This window comes from Lissotriton vulgaris, chromosome 7, assembly GCF_964263255.1.
Source record: "Lissotriton vulgaris chromosome 7, aLisVul1.2, whole genome shotgun sequence".
In the NCBI taxonomy this organism is placed as follows: domain Eukaryota; kingdom Metazoa; phylum Chordata; class Amphibia; order Caudata; family Salamandridae; genus Lissotriton; species Lissotriton vulgaris.
Genome location: NC_141695.1, coordinates 1,706,672,529 through 1,706,691,181, shown reverse-complemented (window position 1 = coordinate 1,706,691,181; position 18,653 = coordinate 1,706,672,529). Strand labels below are relative to the sequence as shown.

The 18,653-nt window shown below is 46.4% G+C and overlaps 1 protein-coding gene across 4 annotated transcripts in view; it reads right to left on the bottom strand.

The window, feature by feature from the left end:
* The window catches only part of TAF4 (TATA-box binding protein associated factor 4), a 241,635-nt gene that overhangs the window by 136,310 nt on the left and 86,672 nt on the right, over positions 1–18,653 (bottom strand). The gene's annotated exons all lie outside the window — the stretch shown is intronic.

The window sequence follows — 18,653 nt, the reverse complement described above, 5'->3', positions numbered from 1 at the left end:
CAGACGCTGGACAAGTGGCTGCTACTAAACCCGATCAGTTGATTGCTGCTCTCCCCCAGCGAATCATTGCATTAATGAAAACGCTTATGCCAGCTATGAGGGTAAATTGGGACAAGTTGTCAGCCTGTAAGCAGAAGAAAGATGAGAGTGTTTCCGATTTCTTTACGAGGTTCGAGGAAGCATTCATTGATCATAGTGGACAGGATATGGGTACTGAGGGTGGACAGAGGTTGTTTGTGGATAAATTCGTGTCGAACTTGTTGCCCGATCTAAGCAATAAATTAAAGAATTCAGAAAGTGCGTGGGCCGTTTCTACCTCAGCTCAGATATTGGCTACGGCACAATATTACGAGAATAGAGAGAAAGAGGAAAATGACCGTGCTGATAAAAAGACGAAAGAGCTAAAAACTAAAGTGTTGTTACAACAAGCGTATCCGCCGCGTTCTAATCAGAATGCGCCTCAGCAGAATAGATCACAGTCGCAATCGAATCGATCGCAGTCGCGTAATGATTCCTCTTTCCAAAGATCTTCATTAGGGTACAATCAATGTGCTTATTGTAGACAGGAGGGACACATTAAATTCAATTGTCCTGCTTTAAACGAACGTAACGGTGGTAATTCATCCAAAGGAGGCCGTGGTGGTTCACAGCACGCATCACGTGGTAGAGGTCGTGGTGCTCAGAATGATCGCCCTGACCATTCATCAAATTCTAATAACTGTTTCGATCAACGTGGATCATCGCAAGGACGATCTGCGCAGTACAATGTAGACGATTATTACGTCGATCAGGGAACTGACGATAGTAATTACTAGGACAGCCAAAGACAAGGAGAGGGAGTGGTATCAGTTCCGGTTGATCAGAGAGGGCCTTACGTCGCAGTTGCTACTTCGGGCGTCGTTGAGCCTTTTCTGTTGGACACTGGTGCAGCGAAAAGTTCTATCATGCATTCGAAACTCCCTGGCGCACCTTTGTCTGGCTTAACAAATGTTTCCGTTGGATTCTCTGGCGCCCCCGTTAGCAATCCAGTTTCACGCCCTTTGCCCCTTCAAATTGGGCCACGTGAGCTCAAAGCTCCGTTGATTTTGACTACTGGTTGTGGTGAGAATCTTTTGGGTCTGGATTTGCTTAAACGTTTGTATGCAACTTTGTATTGTTCTCCTGCGGGTGTAAAGCTTACGTTAGGAGAGAGGGTAGTCTCTCCCATGTATTTGTCCCTCGATAAGCTTCCACCGGAATTGAATTCTCTTCCTGCGTCTTTGTGGGCGACGGGTCCAAATGATGTGGGCCTACTTGATATCTCCCCTTATGTTGTTCAGTTGAAATCTAATGTGCGATTGCCACGTATTCCCCAATACCGTATCTCCCTTGATGGTGAACGAGCTTTGTTAGCGATCATCTATGACTTGATCGAGAAAGATGTCATCGAAGAAACTCGGGGAAACGTGTGCAATAGCCCTGTACTGCCCATTCTTAAACGTACTGATCCTACCAAACCGCCTGTTTATCGTTTTGTTATCGATTTACGGGAGGTAAATAAAATTGTGGTTCCTCAATTCCCTGTTGTGCCTGATATCACGGCGCTACTGACTCTGATTCCAGCTACTGCTTCATGGTTTTCGGTGATTGATTTGAAAAATGCATTTTTCAGCATCCCGATTGCCGAAGAGAGCAGGGACCTTTTCGGTTTCTCTCTTGGTGGACGTAGCTTCCGGTTCAAACGCGCTCCTCAGGGCTACTGTGAAAGTCCATCGATTTACAGTCAAGCCTTGAAGGGTCAACTGGATGCGTTTAGGTTGCCGGTTGGTGCGGCTTTAATCCAATACGTCGACGACTTATTGGTGGCTGCTGATACTCAGGACATTTGCAAAATTGCTACAGTGTCGTTGCTGCAACATCTCTGTGGGTTAAATCACAAGGTGTCACCTTCTAAACTCCAATATTGTTGTCAAGAAGTAACCTATCTAGGTCACTTATTGTCAAAGGAGGGAAGGAGATTGACCCCAGAGAGAATTGCAGCGATTGCGCGCATGGCTGTGCCACAAACCCAAAGAGATGTGCGTGCTTTTCTAGGTATCACGTCGTACTGCAGGCAGTGGATTCCTAATTTTTCATTGCTAGCGAAACCATTGGTGGCTCTTACGTGCAAGGATGTTTCAACTCCTTTACCATGGACGGAAGAATGTCAGAAAAGTTTTTCTGAATTACGTGATTCATTGTGTTCGGCTCCTGTGTTAGGTACCCCTGATTACAGCAAGCCGTTCACGTTATATGTTCACGAGAGGGAAGGTTGTGCTTTGAGTGTTCTAACGCAACCTTTTGGTGGTAAGCAACGTCCATGTGCATATTTTTCCTCGACCTTAGACCCAGTAGCTAGAGCATTGCCGAGTTGTTTGAGAGCAACTGCGGCAGCTGCGGTCTCCATCCGACAATCAGCAGGATTGGTCATGGATAATATGCTTACGGTGATGGTTCCGCATGCAGTCGATACTCTTTTAAATAGAACGAAAACTCAGCACTTGACGAGTGCGAGGTTGTCTGGGTACGAATTGACGCTCTTGGCAAGCCACATTCAGATAAAACGTTGTAATGTCCTGAATCCGGCAACTTTGTTACCGATTAGTGCAGAGTCAGATGAAGTAGCAGAACATGACTGTTACTTGCGGACAGAAGAGGAAACAAAAGGTCGAGTGGACCTTAAAAACACTCCATTGGAAGACCCGGATGGCATTCTGTATGTGGATGGGTCATGTTTTAAGTTGCCGAATGGCGATGTGACTACTGCTTATGCTGTTGTAACATTGAATACTGTTGTTGAGACTGCGAGATTGAATCAGAATTCTGCCCAAGCTGCAGAGCTGATTGCTCTCACTAGAGCATGTGTGCTAGCAAAAGGTAAGCGTGTGAATGTGTACACCGATAGCCAGTACGCTTTCGGTGTAGCGCATAGTTTCGGACGATTGTGGCGAGAGCGTGGTTTCTTGACGTCGCATGGCACGAAAATCCAGCATGGCCAGCTTGTGAACGATCTTTTGGATGCATTGACTTTGCCTGTGCAAGTTGCAATTGTTAAGTGTAGTGCGCATCGTAAAGTGACGGATGATGTTGGTCGTGGTAATGCGTTTGCAGATGAGATTGCTAAGGAGACTGCCCGGAACCTTAGCACTCGAATGTATGTGACGAGTTCGGTTAGGTGGCCTGCAGAATCGAGTATGTGTGAAGATACCATAGAGAGCGTGAAAGCAATTCAGAATGAGGCCACCGACACTGAAAAGACGAAGTGGAAAGAAAGTACGGGAAAGTTGGATGTGAATGGTTGCTGGATTGATTTGTCGGATCAGAAAAGATGGATGTTGCCTGATGCGTATGTGCTGGCCGTTGTGACAATGGCACATGGGTTAGCACATATTAGCGCGAAAGGCATTTGCAAGTTGCTGGCTGATGTGTGGAAGAATGATGGCATTACAAAGTGTGCTGAACGTCTGGTGAAGAATTGTATGGTGTGTATAATGTACAATCCTGGCAAAGGAACCCCAACTCCCCCTGGCAGTTTTGCTCCTCCTTCGTATCCCTTTGAGGTGATCCAATTGGACTTCATCCATATGGAGCGATGCAATAACCTGAAATACGTTTTGGTTGTGGTTTGCGCATTCTCCCGATGGATCGAGGCCTATCCCCTCAAAGACAATACTGCTTTGTCTACTGCGAAAATCCTACTGAAGGAATACTTTCCTCGGTATGGAATGCCTAGAGTCGTGTGGTCAGATAACGGAAGTGAGTTTGTTGGAAGTGTGATGAAGAGTGTGTGTAAGGGCCTTGGAATTAATCAAAAATTCCATAGCGCCAATCATCCCCAGTCAGCTGGATTGGTTGAGGGGTACAATGGCACCCTTAAACTAAAGCTAGCAAAGATTCAGGCTACGACTGGACTTTCGTGGCCTGATGCTTTGCCTCTAGCATTACTGTCAACTAGGGCGACTGTACACTCCCGAATAGGGCTTAGTCCCTATGAGATAGTGTTCGGCCGTCCTGCGAATGTGTGGGGGGTTCCTAGGCCAGGAATATTCTCTGATCTTGAGTATCCGATGTTGATTGACTACTTACATGACTTGACTGCTAAACTGAGGTTAATTCACCAACAGGTTTACGACGCCTTGCCGACGCAGACGGAGGGTCCAGGCCACCAGCTCCAGCCCGGGGACTGGGTGGTTACTCGTAACTTCTCACGTAAGAACAATCTGGACCCCCGATTTACCGGACCTTACCAGGTACTCCTGGCCACGAGGACTGCCGTTCGTCTTGAGGGGCGGAAAAATTGGGTACATGCTACCCATTGTAAGCGAGTCCCTATTCCTTTGCCGGCAGACCCGTGGGTAAGGAAAGGCATTGCGTCAACAGAAACAGAAACATTGCCGGCGTTTGTACCTTTTAGCGACGCACAGTTTGTTGGAGAACACTCAGCGCAGCAGAAAGCCACTGTTGAACACTTGTCAGCAAAAGACTCAAGACCAGATCAACCAACTGATCAGCAGGACGCTGTCTCTTCAACGGATCCTTTGTTCGACGAGCAGACACGTCCCGGGAAACATCGATATTCTTTGCGATCTCACACTAAGGACAAATAAAATTTTCTTGCTTTGCTGAAATTGACAACTGCAATATCCTCGTTTCCCATGATCAATTTTGAACATTCGTATCATTGAAATTTTTTTTATATTAAGCTTCTTCCTTGTATCTTTTTCCTTCCACAGCTGAGAGACATTGTGCTTATATATATATACATATTGTGTATTGAAGGCCGTAGGGCCGCGCGCGTACTTCCTTCTGGACAGTAGGTCTTGACGCTAGGTTAAAGGCCGTCGGTTCCTAGGAACTCCTGGGGATTGACTATTGCTGCACAGAACGAAGTGCGTCAAGAAACGTTGCGGACGGTCGTAGGGAATGGCATTTTCGAAGCTGAATGATTTGGAAGGAGCTCAGGCGTACAGATTCAAGCTGCAGCAACTCAGTCGTACCAAATGTTTTATATTTCAATTGTTTGTGTTGTTTCTGACTGCTTCTGCATTATTGGCGGGTGGGGTGTATTACACTATGTCTTACTTCTTACTTGCTACCCCTACTCCTACTCCTTACCCTAACCTTACTTCTACTGCTTCTCCTCATTCCTTTCATATGTTACCGGAACACGAGCAGGCTAGACGTGTAGAATTCCGCAACAATTCCTTTATTCAGCTCCTCCATCAGCATCAGTTAGTGGTTAACACTACTAATTGTTGGGTGTGTGGGTTGATGCCACATACTACGGGTAAGGGAATTCCATATCTGGTGTTACCGTATAGTTCCCAAGGGTCAGCTCGAGCATTCCAAACAATGTTTCGAAGCACACTGGGTTTCCACCCCATTCAAGAACAACGTTCCCCCTACTTTGGTCCTACCTCGTATCAGAGGCTGCTATCGATGGCAATAGAGGATATGGAAGATGAGATCCATGATCCTTTTCTTATCCCTGAAGAAGAGGTACAAGCCTATAGGGTCCTAAGTAGAGGGGAATATAGTATGTTCACTAGTGAAAAGCAGCTTAAAAGCTCGCCTCCAATATGGGTCGTACCCCACACTGGTAATCTTTGTCTTATGGGTCGTGGTTCGCAAGCCCCACTTGGAGCAAGTGCTTGCACTGAAAGTTACGTTCTGCCAATGTTCTCGTCCCCTGTGTTTCTGGCTGCCAAGGGTACCTACTTTATCTGTTATGATCGTGCATACACATGGTTGCCCGCAGACTTCATGGGCTCATGTTTCATTGCAAATCTGTTGCCTCCGACGTTCACTGTAGATGCCGATTATCATAAGACTAGAGTTGTACGAGGCGTAATTAGCGAAGAGGATACTGCCGGTCAAGAGGCAGGAGACTTTTTCAAGGGTTTCCTCCCGTTTTGGGGACCTATGGTTAATAGTAGGAACCTGAGACAGTTGACTCGAGTGGTAGAATCGACAGCTAATATTACTGCCAGTGCCCTTGGTAATATCACCACAGAACTTCAGGCGGAGAGACTTATGACGTTACAAAACCGTATGGTTTTAGATGTCATCTTAGCAGATCGCGGTGGGGTATGTAAGGTGATCCATTCGAGCTGCTGCATTTTCATTCCAGATAATGCTCCTACTGTCTATCAAGCCATCTCGAAGTTACATAAGATCTCCGAATCCATACACGTGGATGTAGGGGATTGGACGCTACTTGGATGGTTTTGGGGCCTGATGTCGACTTGGGGTTGGAAGATTCTGATGATCATCGGGGTTGTGGTAGTGTTCCTGTTCACGTGTTGCCTTTGCGTGCAGTGTGGTCCTGCCTTATGTGGCCTCTGTGCTACAACGTGTATGAGACAACCATCTGTCACCAAGGGGACTCGGTTGGACAGAGCTATGCTACAACAACATCTTGATGGTCTGATGAATATCGAATATGATTCCGACTAGTGCTTGCCTACATGAGGGCAAAAGGAGCGTCTGAGGTTCCGTGACAATTGTAAGTGGTGTTTTCGACTCGCACGAATATGGTCGAGTCTGGTATCTATGAACCGCAAATGACGAGTTTAGTAAGTGTGCGCAGTTTCGCTGTGCTAACTTAAACCGTTCGTTTGTTATGTGGGTTTTTCATCTGTACCCACGGGTTCCATCTTAGATACGGCATCCATTTTGTCTCTTGCCCTCAAGTAGCCAGCGAACGGACGCTGTCCGCTTCGCGACCCTGGGACTCCCAAGATATTGGCGGAAGACACATGTTCTTTGTAAGTGTCTTTATGACGAGGGGGTTGCTGCTGTAAGGCAGATGGCGCCGCTCGAGGCTCATCTTGCCGCACGGGCTTATTGTCTCAGCCGTGCATCTCATTAGGCACATCCCTTTGATGCCTGTATCTCGTGTTTCTCGATACCTCCCCTTTTACACCCTTTCCGATCTCCCCACTGTCTCCGTCTTCCTCTGCACCTGTCTTTGTTCCTATTTTCGATCTACTTTACTGCTGATTGGAATTCGCTAATGGTGGGAAGATGGGTTTTTACAGTTGGGAACCGCCAAATGTTTCCGTACTTATGTTCCGGACCTTGTGTGTTTCAAAGTGACCAAAGCGACCCCTCTGGGGGCTAATTGTGGGAACCGGGTTGTAAACTTTTGTGTAACATGTTATCCTATGGGTAAAAACTGTATAAAAGGAGCGATCCACAAAACCAATTTGAAGCAGTCTCCCTGAACTACACTCGATGTACTTCCTGTGACTTCTGTGTTCCCTGCAGCAAATAAACCTTGAATCTTTGACGCCGAAGGAAGTGTCCCGTGTCTCTGTGACTTGTACGCCGGAGCAGGTTACCCACGAAGGTTTCAGGTGTTGTGCCCTGGCACCGCTGGGTCCAAAAGAACCCAGTCCTTCATTATCTGCCCCTATCCAACATGGCCTCTCCAAAGTAGCAGTACACATACATCACCACCATCTGCTCTGAGAAGTGAAGTTAGAGGATTCTGCTGCTGGTTATACTGTGGTCAGATAGTCACCACTGTGGTCTCCTCCGAAACCTAGAAGACATCCACCATGTTTACTTGTCGCTGGGATCTCAGAGATTTCAGATCCCACTGCAGAGCACACATATGCCACCTGGAGAAGTGAACCAGCAGGATTTATGAGGCCAATAGCCCAAGCTGGCTCGCAGAGATCCAGAACAGAGACCAACACATCTAGGTCGAAGCCCAACAATCTTGGACTGGTTGCAGCGGGGAAAAGGTCATGAATTGCACTGTATCCAAGACTGTTTATTAAAAGGAATGTCTTCGCAAAGGAGTCAGGTTTGACTTTGGCTCTTTTAACGAGCACCCCAATGACGTTAGGAGGTTTGTCGTTGTCTAAATGTGGTCTATGATTAACTGTTGTAAGCCCGCCTTTAACAGAGTCATCGAGGTATGGGAAAAGTGGTATCCCCAAAAGCTAAAGATGGGGGGCGACCAGAATTTTCAATTTCGTGAACAATTGAGGGGCACTGGTAAGGTTAAGGGGACACGGCTAACTGAAAACACTCGAGGCTGACCTTGAACAGAAGGTACATGAAAGTAAACAGCCTGCACGTCTAAGGCTACTGTTCAGACACCCGGATCCTGGATAAACAGAATCTGGACCAGTGTAAGCATTTTGAATTTGTCCCTTTGCAGAAAAGTATTCTGATGGAGAAGATCTAAAATAGGAAGACTGCCTCTGTCAGTAAGACTGCCTCTGTCCTTTTACCAATTTAAGAAATAGCTGGAGTAAAAATATGCCCCATTTCCATGACTGGCACCCTCTCGATGGCCCCTTAGGACAGTGAACTTGCACCTCAAGCAGTAACCTTTATAGTCCCTCCTATGAGAACTGCTCTGATGTGGTGGGGAAGCTGTGAAGGGTCAGAAAAAAATCAGGAGAACCAATTGACAGATGTGATGATTGCCACCCTAGGAGAAAATGTTGGATCCTGCATCCCAAAAGGGGGCTGTGCTTTGCTAAAGGCGAACTAAAGTGGCTTGGATCCTGGTGCAGCAGGAATGGGGACTCGAAAGATCGTGCCCCTGGTGACCTGCACATTGTCTGCCTGGTTCTCCGTCCCCTGCCATGAAAGGGCTCAGGTGTCTACATCAGGGGCGAGGGGTGGGGCTGGTTTTTCCACACAGCAAACGTGGTAAGGCTTTCCTTGAAACCTTTCAAAGCAGGCTCCATCAAACGATAGAAGGATCTCATCCATGTGTGGTCCAGCGGTTGGCTTGCGCCAAGCCATATGGAATGTTCAGATCAGCATGAATCACATTTAGCTCCATCCCAACTGGTTTGAGCCAACAAGGCCTTACACTCTTCCGGGATCTCTGGCAAGAAATCATGGATCATCTGCCCGATGGTGGGTGTATGCCAGCCTAGTAAGAAACTGGTACTGACTTATCACAAGTCTAGGCTGGCAGAAGAGAGCAGGCATTTCCCAAATGCCTCCTTTCTTTTATACTTCCTATCACAGGTGTTTGAGGGTACCGAATTAGGATTCAGCTTGCTCGAGGAAGCTTGGACCATCAAACTCAGGAGTGCGATGTGGAGTAAGAAAATCTGGGTTGCAGGTGGTCTGTGGTGCCTAGCCACCTGCATGTTCACTGGAGAGCAAGGTTGGATGTAGAGAAAGAAACATGCTTTTTTTTAACCAAGTACTGTCCTTTTAACAATCATCAACAATAGGCATTCCAAAATGCTCTAATGCTTGTTTTTTTCTGCTTGGGTTAAAGAAAGAGAGATTCACTTGATGCTCCCCTTTAGGTTTAAAGCATTTTATTAAGACATTCACAAATAAAAAAAGGAACAGTTGTTACAAAGAAGCAGTGCTTAAGACACAACCATATAGTAGCGCACCAGCGCGTAAGGGCTCTGCAAAACGTAACGTCCATCCAAATGTGATGCTTGGCGCGTATGCTGTAACAAAGTACTTCAAAAAATGAACAAACTCCCCAAACTCCCCCTCCCAACCCCTCAAACCCCCCCTGTCCTCCCCCGTCCAGTGCTACGGTCCCTCTCCCACATCAACCCCCCCAAGCCGCCCCTCCCTCTCAGCTGCCCACAATCCTAGGCGCGCTGGTCATCTGAATACGCTTGTGAAGTCAATCTCAACAAACGGAGATATCGGGGGCATGTAAGTTCTGTAAATTCCTTAACAAGCAGCGAGTGAAACGGCTGCCACAGGTCATTAAACTGCTCCACCTCTCCCGCCACCATAAGCGACAACTTTTCCATTCCCAGGACATGCCATAATCTATGCAACCAACCTGTTGTGGAGGGGAGTGTGGTGGTGCGCCAGTGAATAAGTATATTTTGCACGGCAGAGCCCAGTGCTATCGCAATTTGCCTCCCTCTACGAGACCTCAGAGGATACATCATCCAGGACTTCCTTCCAGTAGGGGTACAGTAAAGGACAGTCCCATAAAACAGGCCCGCCAACAAGTGTTTTCAATGTTGCGATTCATCTCATGCAGTCTCTGTGGCTTGTAATACCAATATGTGGACACTTTAGTGAATGTTTCTGTAAGCCCAGTGTGGTATGCGGAGTGGCGAGCTCGATAAGAAATGTGGTCCCATTCTGTGTGACTTAAGGATCTCCCCAGTTCTCGTTCCCAGCGTTCCCTACCAGGGTTATAAAGATCAGAGGAGGAAGGCTGCAAGAATTTATACAGATCTGAGATGAGTTTCATGTCTGAGGTGCGTGTTACAAGCCATTTCTCATAGGGAAGGAGCTTCCTATCCGCCGACTCACGCACCTGTGGCTGCAGCGCCCAATGGCGCACCTGCATGTATAGCAACCGTTCCGTTTCAGGCAATTGGTATTCCTTCCTGAGGTCTGGAAACGAAATGACGCCGTCCTGACTATATACATGAAATAGCGTTCTGCATCCCGTAGCTTGCCAGCGCACAAAGGCTCCTGGTTCCATTCCGGGATGAAAATCTGGGTTGTCAATCAGTGGCGTGAACGGCGAAGGGAAGGTAGTGAGTGCATGCATCGTGCTGGTGGCGTCCCACACGCTCATCGGGACCCGTGTGATAAAAGATGCGTATAAGTTGGGTGGGCGATGTGCCCTACGTAAAAAGGGCACCTCTTGCAGAGTACGGCCCGCCACCGCCTGGTCTTGAAAAAGCCAGTGTTTGTCATACTCCCACTTGCTCCACTCCACCAGGTAGCGTAATTGAGCTGCCTGAAAGTATTTGCGTAAGTCCGGTACCCCCAGTCCCCCAGCCTCAGGTGCCAGTGTGGTCAGGGCCCTCTTAAGCCTGGGTTTGCGACCCTGCCATATGAAACGTGCAATGTCCGCCTGAGTCTGCTGAAGCCATCCTTTCGGGGGCTGAAGCGGCAGGGCCCGGAACAGGTATAGCGCCTGCGGCAGGATGGTCACCTTCACCGCGGCAATTCTGCCCAGCCAAGACAAGGTGCCCTTGCTCCAACGACCCAGTTCTTCCTTTATTTTCTTACCTAGGGCGGTATAGTTAGCGGTCACCATGGCAGGCAATGTGGGAGCCAGAAGTATGCCCAGATAGGGCACCAGATCTTTAGACCAGTGCATGGGGAACCGGCCCTGCAAGTAAGTTCTAGTGGCAGCATTCAACGAAACGTCAAGGGCCGCCGACTTCCCCATGTTCATCTTGAAGCCTGCGACGGCAGCAAATGTCTCTAATTCATCAATGCACGCTGGGAGTGCCCTCTCTGGATCTGCTAGTGTCAATATGATATTGTCTGCATAGAGACTAATGGTATAAGTATACCTCCCCATCCTTATTCCCATCGCATTCGGGTTTTGGCGTGTCCTCTGGGTGAGGGGTTCCATATAAAGTGCGAATAGGAGCGGGGACAGTGGACACCCCTGCCTGGTGCCCGTTTCTATCGCGAACTGTTGGGAGCTGCAGCCATTAACCTACACCACTGCCGATGGGAATTTGTAGCAATTGAATACCAGGGTGCGAAATTTCTCACCGATACCCGCTTTCGATCGCTCCAGGCGGGGTAAGCACTGTGGGGCCCACCAGATCGTCTCGGAACCCTTCAGTTGTAGTTGCTGACGGAGGCCTCTAGGCCGCCTCTGCTGCCGTCCACTCCAGCCCAGTCGTGCAGTGTGTTGCGAAATCAGTAGCCGGTGGTCGGGCAGCGTGCGTCAATGCAAGCTCCGGGACCTCCAAGTCACCCGGATTCTCCATGGCGCCTTGTGTTCGCCTACCAAGCTGGAGGGGCCTCCAGGGGGGACCGGAAATGCAAGATTCGACGTGGAGCCCCGGGTCCGCGCCCCTTCTGCTCCAGTTCTCTCCGAGCGGGCGCACAGTCGAGTAGGCCGAAGCCCCATCGCCGCCCACAGCTGCTCCCACGGAGCCGGCCCGTCGGTCTCCGCCCACATTCAAGGCCGTCCGGGCGTGGTGGTGCAATACCTCCTCCGGCGGTGCACGCTGATCGGCGGTGGGTGCGGCGTGCGGTCCTTCCACGCCTCCCGGCGTGCTTCGGGGGCCGGCCTCTTCCTCCTCCGACTCCCGGTCCGGACCTCCAACGCCGTCCGACGGGCTGTCCTGAGGCCAATTTAAGACTAGTACCAGAACAGGGTCTTCACGTCTGGTTCCGCCACCTCTCCCTGCGCCGCTGAGCTCCGGCGGGGGAGAAAAAGCTATATTTTAGGGCTCGGGCCTAGTCGGATCGGGGAGCTGCGAGAAGAAGCGTACTCTCACTCCGCCATCTTGGCCACACCCCTGATGCTCCCCTTTAAAAGGGAAATCAGCATTCTGTATGGAATGCTTAGGGTGCAGGCATTAACTAATGCTTTGCCTCAATTCTAAGTTCAGTAAATGTGTGCGAAAGAGAACTGAACCAGACAAAGGTAATTGCCTATTTTGTCTTGGTGTGTTAGGAAAGATAAGGGCAACTGATGCCAGCAGCTTTGTTGCGCACTTCTGATATAGCACTTGTGCTTTGCAGCAGCCTCATAGATTTAGTGATCAGGCTTTTGTTAACATAAAATAATTAAACGTTAACTGTGAATCTGCCAGGTGCAGAATCGGAGATATCTTATGCTGAACATACAAATAGATACTGCTTAGGTAACATACAGAGAAAATGAGAGGAAAGGAAATCTTCCAAGCGTACACCATGAGCCCATCCCTGGTCCTGCATTTCTATGCTTTACTAAGGCACCTCGTGTAGTAAGATCGAGAGGAGAGTGAAAGAATATCAAACCCATATTTACAGGTCAGTCTAACCAAAGTAACCTTATCTGCGCTCACCTAAAAGTCTTCCATATTTGAGAATAAGCTACTGTACAAAGCATGGAAGCTGTGAACTCAATATCCTTGAAGTGTTATTAGTAAGCCTTGCTTTTTACCTCACGTTGGTAAAGCTGCTGGGTGCTTCCTTTGTGGAAAGTGCTTCAATGGGAGTCCTCGTTTCATTCAGTAAAGGCAGCAGTGACCTTTCACTGCAACAGAGGCTTTCACTTAGCCTGATATGTGATGTCACTAGCAGCTTTAAAAGAGGCACACTTAAGGTATGTGATTGGAGCATTCAACATTTGTTAACACTCAAACCCTACATGATAAATCTGAACAAATGGAATGGAATTTTATCAATTATCTACTGTTCCAAGGTAAGGGATGCTTTAGAAAAATTCCACTTATCCGGCTTCTGCCATACAGCCTGGTGACAAATTATGGAAATGTTATATCAGAGCTCTGAAAAATAACCTCTCTGATAATGGCATGGCTCAAACTATGTCAGGATTTGGATTCATGATGGTGCTGGAATTAAGGTGGAAGCAGTTGTTCCAGGGTTAGAATGCCCAGGGAGTCCGTGAACAGCCACTAACGTATATGATTTTGTTCACACATTTCTCTCAAATCTCTTATCAAGCTGGAAAGGTTCACAGTTCACTCCTGAATAAGCTAGTTGGACAACTTTTTCCTGGAAACAGTGACATATAGCCATATCACCGTCCGTAGCGAGCTCTACAGGCCATCAAAGGCCCACTCCAGCGGCTTCTAACATAGGAGCGGGCTTTTACCTTTTAGCTGGCATTAAAGGCCCGAGCTACGGTGTGATTTAAGGCTATTAGAACATTCCACCCATCGGAACAGAATGCTCAAATTAGTAAAACAAAGTCCTCACGGACCAGAGTGGGTTAAAATCTCCTCTGGCTCGATGAGACCTCTGTTCACAACTGTTGCTTTGAAAGACAAACATTGGAATGTTGGAGCTCCAGGCTTTTACCAGCCATTAAAGGCCCGGAGCTACTCCATGGTCTTCAATGGAGCGCTCAATATTACTAGGTTCTAATCGATTTTTCAAGCACATTTTGCATGATCAATGATTTCCAGGTCTATTTTTGTAAATGACTCGAAAGTCTAAAATCTGCATCAATACATGAACATACTAGTAGGTGTACTTTAACGTCTTTCTGTACGAATTGTTCCACCATTTATTTCCATGTTGCCCATAATAGTTTTACTTTGTGAATGAACAATCACCAATCCTCCTTTACACTTCTGCATGTATTTGACTACTATTAGGGAGCATTATAAGTAGCTCCAAATTATAAAATTATGCTATTATGTACACATTATACTGAAAAAACTCTCTGCTCACAGTTTTTTGTTAGAGTGATTGTCCCAAGGCACTGCATTACTGAATCAGAAGGATTTGTTTGAAGCTTTGCATAGGAGCTAAACATATAGTCTTAGAAGCAGACAATCCACTTTCACAGATCCATACTGTGGTACTGTAAACTGGCAGCCAAGGAGTTTGTGTTGCAGAAAGTTGGCTTATTCGGGGAACAAAAGTCAAGAGCTTCAGGAAATAAGACTAGCACACCCCGGTAGACTTAAGCTCGCCCCTCACCTGGATGCACATTGTCCTTGCATCCTGACCACCAAACTCCCTTAAATTCATAACCTTGACATGCCAAGCATTCTTCATACCAGTGTCCCTTTTATCATCAATCCTATTTCAAATAGAATCTTATGATTTCCACTGATCTGACGCACCAACATCCCTGAAACAACACTAACCTAACTATTTATCTCAATCACTGTACTTGCTTGTAACCCATCCAGCCATCATCTTCTTTCCTCACCCCACAATAAACACCCCTCAAATTCACAGATCTCTAACCAGCCACAGCATTGGCCACTTTACCTCATCTAGTTCCTAGACTGCAAGACCTTCTTGAGATCAACCCTAGTCCTCTCACCTCGTACTCTCCTCACTGTATAAAACATACTTCTTTCCACATCACTTGCAAGATCCAGTAAACTTTCACGACGCCCCTTGTCCCCTCCACCTAAAAAGGTACAGATATTGCCTCCATCTTGTAATTCTCCAACCATCTAACGTGTAAATTAGCAGCCCTAAACAGCGCCATCACTTTCTTGATATCTATATCAAGGTAATTAATACCCCACCAAATACTCAGTTAACATGGGCTACATAATCAACCTAACATCCATTGCAAAATCTGAGACCCATTAACAACCGTTCTGGCCAACTAATGACTTCACAGTCTCAGCAATGCCCGTTTCTGGGAAGCATCCCTCCCCACAATCCAGCAATCCAACTACGAAGAGGCCCTTCTGCAACACACACAACACGCACTTCCCAAGCCAAGACACCCTACAAACCTTATGTCTGCACCATACTTGCAGATTAGCCAGACAACCACCACAATGAACTCTTCCCCTCTACATTCTGTTCACAAAAGTAGGCTTGCTCATCTGTTTTTCAGTTCATTCACAATCGCCTACAAAAACTATTGGCCCCATTCAAAATAAAACCTAGCTCAGATTACACCACAATCAAGTTCACACATTCCAAACACCACTATCCAGAACACTCCATCCTTCAAACGTAATGCAATCCTTATCCATCACCAAACACCTCCTTAGTAAGATCCACTCCATCGACACCTTCACTACTTCACACTGAAATCACAACTTCTTATTGCTCCTTCCTCAACTCTATAGTTTGAGACACAATGACAGATTTACTACACATCCAAACATTGCAATGAAACGCTCACCTACCACCCTAAAAAACTTTGACAAGTAGCGAACGAACAGACCAACCATGTTCACCATGATATGGAGGTTCCTCCCACATCTCTACACAAATCTTCCTCATCATCCTACGTTGAACACTAATTTTTCCAATAATCTGGTTTAAAAAACAACTTATTTGTGCCAAATGATTCACATGCGAGTTATCTAGAAAATGAAAAATGAAATCTAAAAAATAGTTTGAACTAAAAAAGCAAAACAGGTCAACGGAAAGCAGGAAGTGAGAAGAATGCAGAGGGGAAAAGTTTGTGTTATAGAATACCAGGAATATAATACAATCTCAGATTACAAAGGAAAACCAAAAAACTGGATGTGATCATCGCTCATGGACTTGGGAATCCTGGAAGCTTGCATGACAGCTATGAGAAGAGATGTTTTTGCTTCAAAGAACGTAGGCGAGGTGAAAGCGATTACATAAACACGTACAACCCTTTCACAAAAAAAAACCTCCTCATAGATTACACCAGCTGGATCTGGCAGCTATTACTGAACCGGATCCAGGATCCAGAATGGGTCAAATGAAATGCGCGGTGCCTTGACATAATTTGCCAAAATCAGGACATATTCAGCAGCACCCCACTTTGTGTGCTTTCAGAGCGACAATCTATAGGGGTTGAGGAGGTCTCTTATTTTCAGATCCATCTAGAACAAACCAGATCCTCATTTAGAGGAGCGCCAGCAGCCCTCGTTGTTAGGGTACCACCAGACCTCAAGAAATCTACTCATCCACTCGCTAGACAAGTCAGATTTTATCAGGGCAAGTCTACTACCCTGTCTGGCATGAGACCTGGAGCTGGCAAAGACCAGATGCTCTGTTAATTCAGAGAGTGAATGAGCAATAAAGAGGTCTTTAATTCTTGGCTTTATCTTGTCACATTTGCTGTGTATTCAAAGAGATGTCAACGGTCACCTTATTAATTCTTACAAATTGCTTCTTATTTTATCCTAGAGACTGGTGTTTACTTTTCTTTCTCTGACTGCAAAGTTAGAGGATATTGTAGCGTGTAGTGTCTTATAAATTGTGCTAAACAAATATTTAAACTACTTGTAAACATACTGTACAAATATTTCAAAACATTTCAGTAGTTAGGAAAGCCATTTTTTGTACTTCTGGAGTGCGATGAAAACAAGGGTTTTAATAAGATTAAAACAAATCATAATGCTTTACTTGGTCATGTGTAATAATATATACTTGCTGACAGATTATCGTTTGTAAGCTTTACAACTTTAATCGATAAAACTGCATGTCAGTGGAAACGTTTGTGACTATTTCAATAAAGTCTGGGGTGTGCCTTACACACGGACTATATTTTTATTATACATGGAACAGAAGTTTAGTTTATCAAATCAAACGACAAGTTTTTGTACAGCAGACATGCTGAACTGACCTATTTGAAGGTGTTCTCGTATGTGATAATGAAGAAAAAGGCAACTTCGTGAAATAAAATAATTGCCTAAGTTCAGAAATTTGCGACGCCTTGGGTCAAGCGCATACAAGTTATTTCGAGACGATTATTATTCAAGTCACAAGTACTGCAGTTCTGGTAATGTTTTTCGAGAACTAATCATCCTAGCTGTGAGCTACCGAGAACCCATTACACTGATGTCATTGCCATCGGAAAAAGAGGAAGAAAAAGAAAAAAAACACTGCATCTTTCCACATGTGCTGAAGAACAAAATTATAAATTTATAGGGCGGAATTTGACTTTTCCGTGCTCTATATGTGAGATATATGGATGCACTGTAAAAAGGGTTGATGTGTCCGCTTCACCAGTACTTACATTAATGTCAAATTATATAGCACTTCTAGTAAGTGTTTATTACTATCCTACAGAATTCTTTTTGGCAACCTAAGAATAAAGAAAGATTGATAAAACACCTGGAAGGGCCCCATGTGTCTTACAGTGCACATACGGCTCCTTGATGCCGCTTCATAAAATCACTAACCTGCATTACAAAAATAGTCATTTATGACCTGCAGGTAATACACAGTTTTTTTTTTTGCAACAGACGAAGCATGCCGCGGACCTACTTACATAAAGTACAAGTCTGTCATATGCCTTTTACACACCGTGCTTTAAAGCAGGTCCGTTAAAACTATTTTATAATGGGTGAAACCAAGGACTAATCTGCACACAGATCCCAGTTATATTACCACTACTATCCAATGAAACCTGCTAGGCAACCACGCACATACCGCCGCAACTTGTGTCTGAACCCCTTCAGGCATTTTAATATGCAGTGGGTTTGTGTGAATTAAATACACCTGCACCAACCTACAATCACATGAGACTTTATGCCAATTTCTTTTCGGAGATATACATATATATATTTTTTTACAGCACGGGTTGCCACGACCCAAAAAACAAGTATTTGTTAGACGTGTTTGATACTCGACAGCAGTATTGGAGCCGAGCACTTTCGAGAGCTCGTAGCATTTCTTGCTCACTTTCTCTGCCAGCTGTGAACCAGGTTTCCAGTTTCGCTGCGTGGGAATAACGAAGTGCGCATGCGTGTGTGCAAGACACCTTAAATAAACTACACTCCACGAAAGCTTCGTGTCCAAACAACTGCCACATAATCTTTTAAGGTGTCAGTACTACAACTCACTGTGTAATGAAAGGTTTCAGGCAGAATCCACATTAAGGACGGGTGCCAGTGCTAGTTAAGGACACGTTTTGTTTAACAGCCGCTCGCCGTCGGTTTGAGGATCGGGTCAGTTTGCGGCTTCTTTCGGGACTGGGTTCGTCTGAGGCGGCGGCGGCGGCGGCTGCAGCGGCGCGCGACACCCGGCTGCAGCAGCAGCGCCGCGAGGGCTTCCTGGAAGCTCGCGCGCCTACTCAGCTCCGGGAGCGCGTGCAGCACGGATTTAAATCGTGGCTGCAGAGTCCACGCACAGCAAGCCATGCCCCCCCCCCCCTACTCCTCGAGCCCAGCTTCAAGTCTAGGAGCTGTGCGTACATTAATGCGATACAGGCAGCCAGTGTAGAGCAGGTATCGGCTGGCGCGCTCTCTCCCGGCAGGGCAAACCTCAGATCC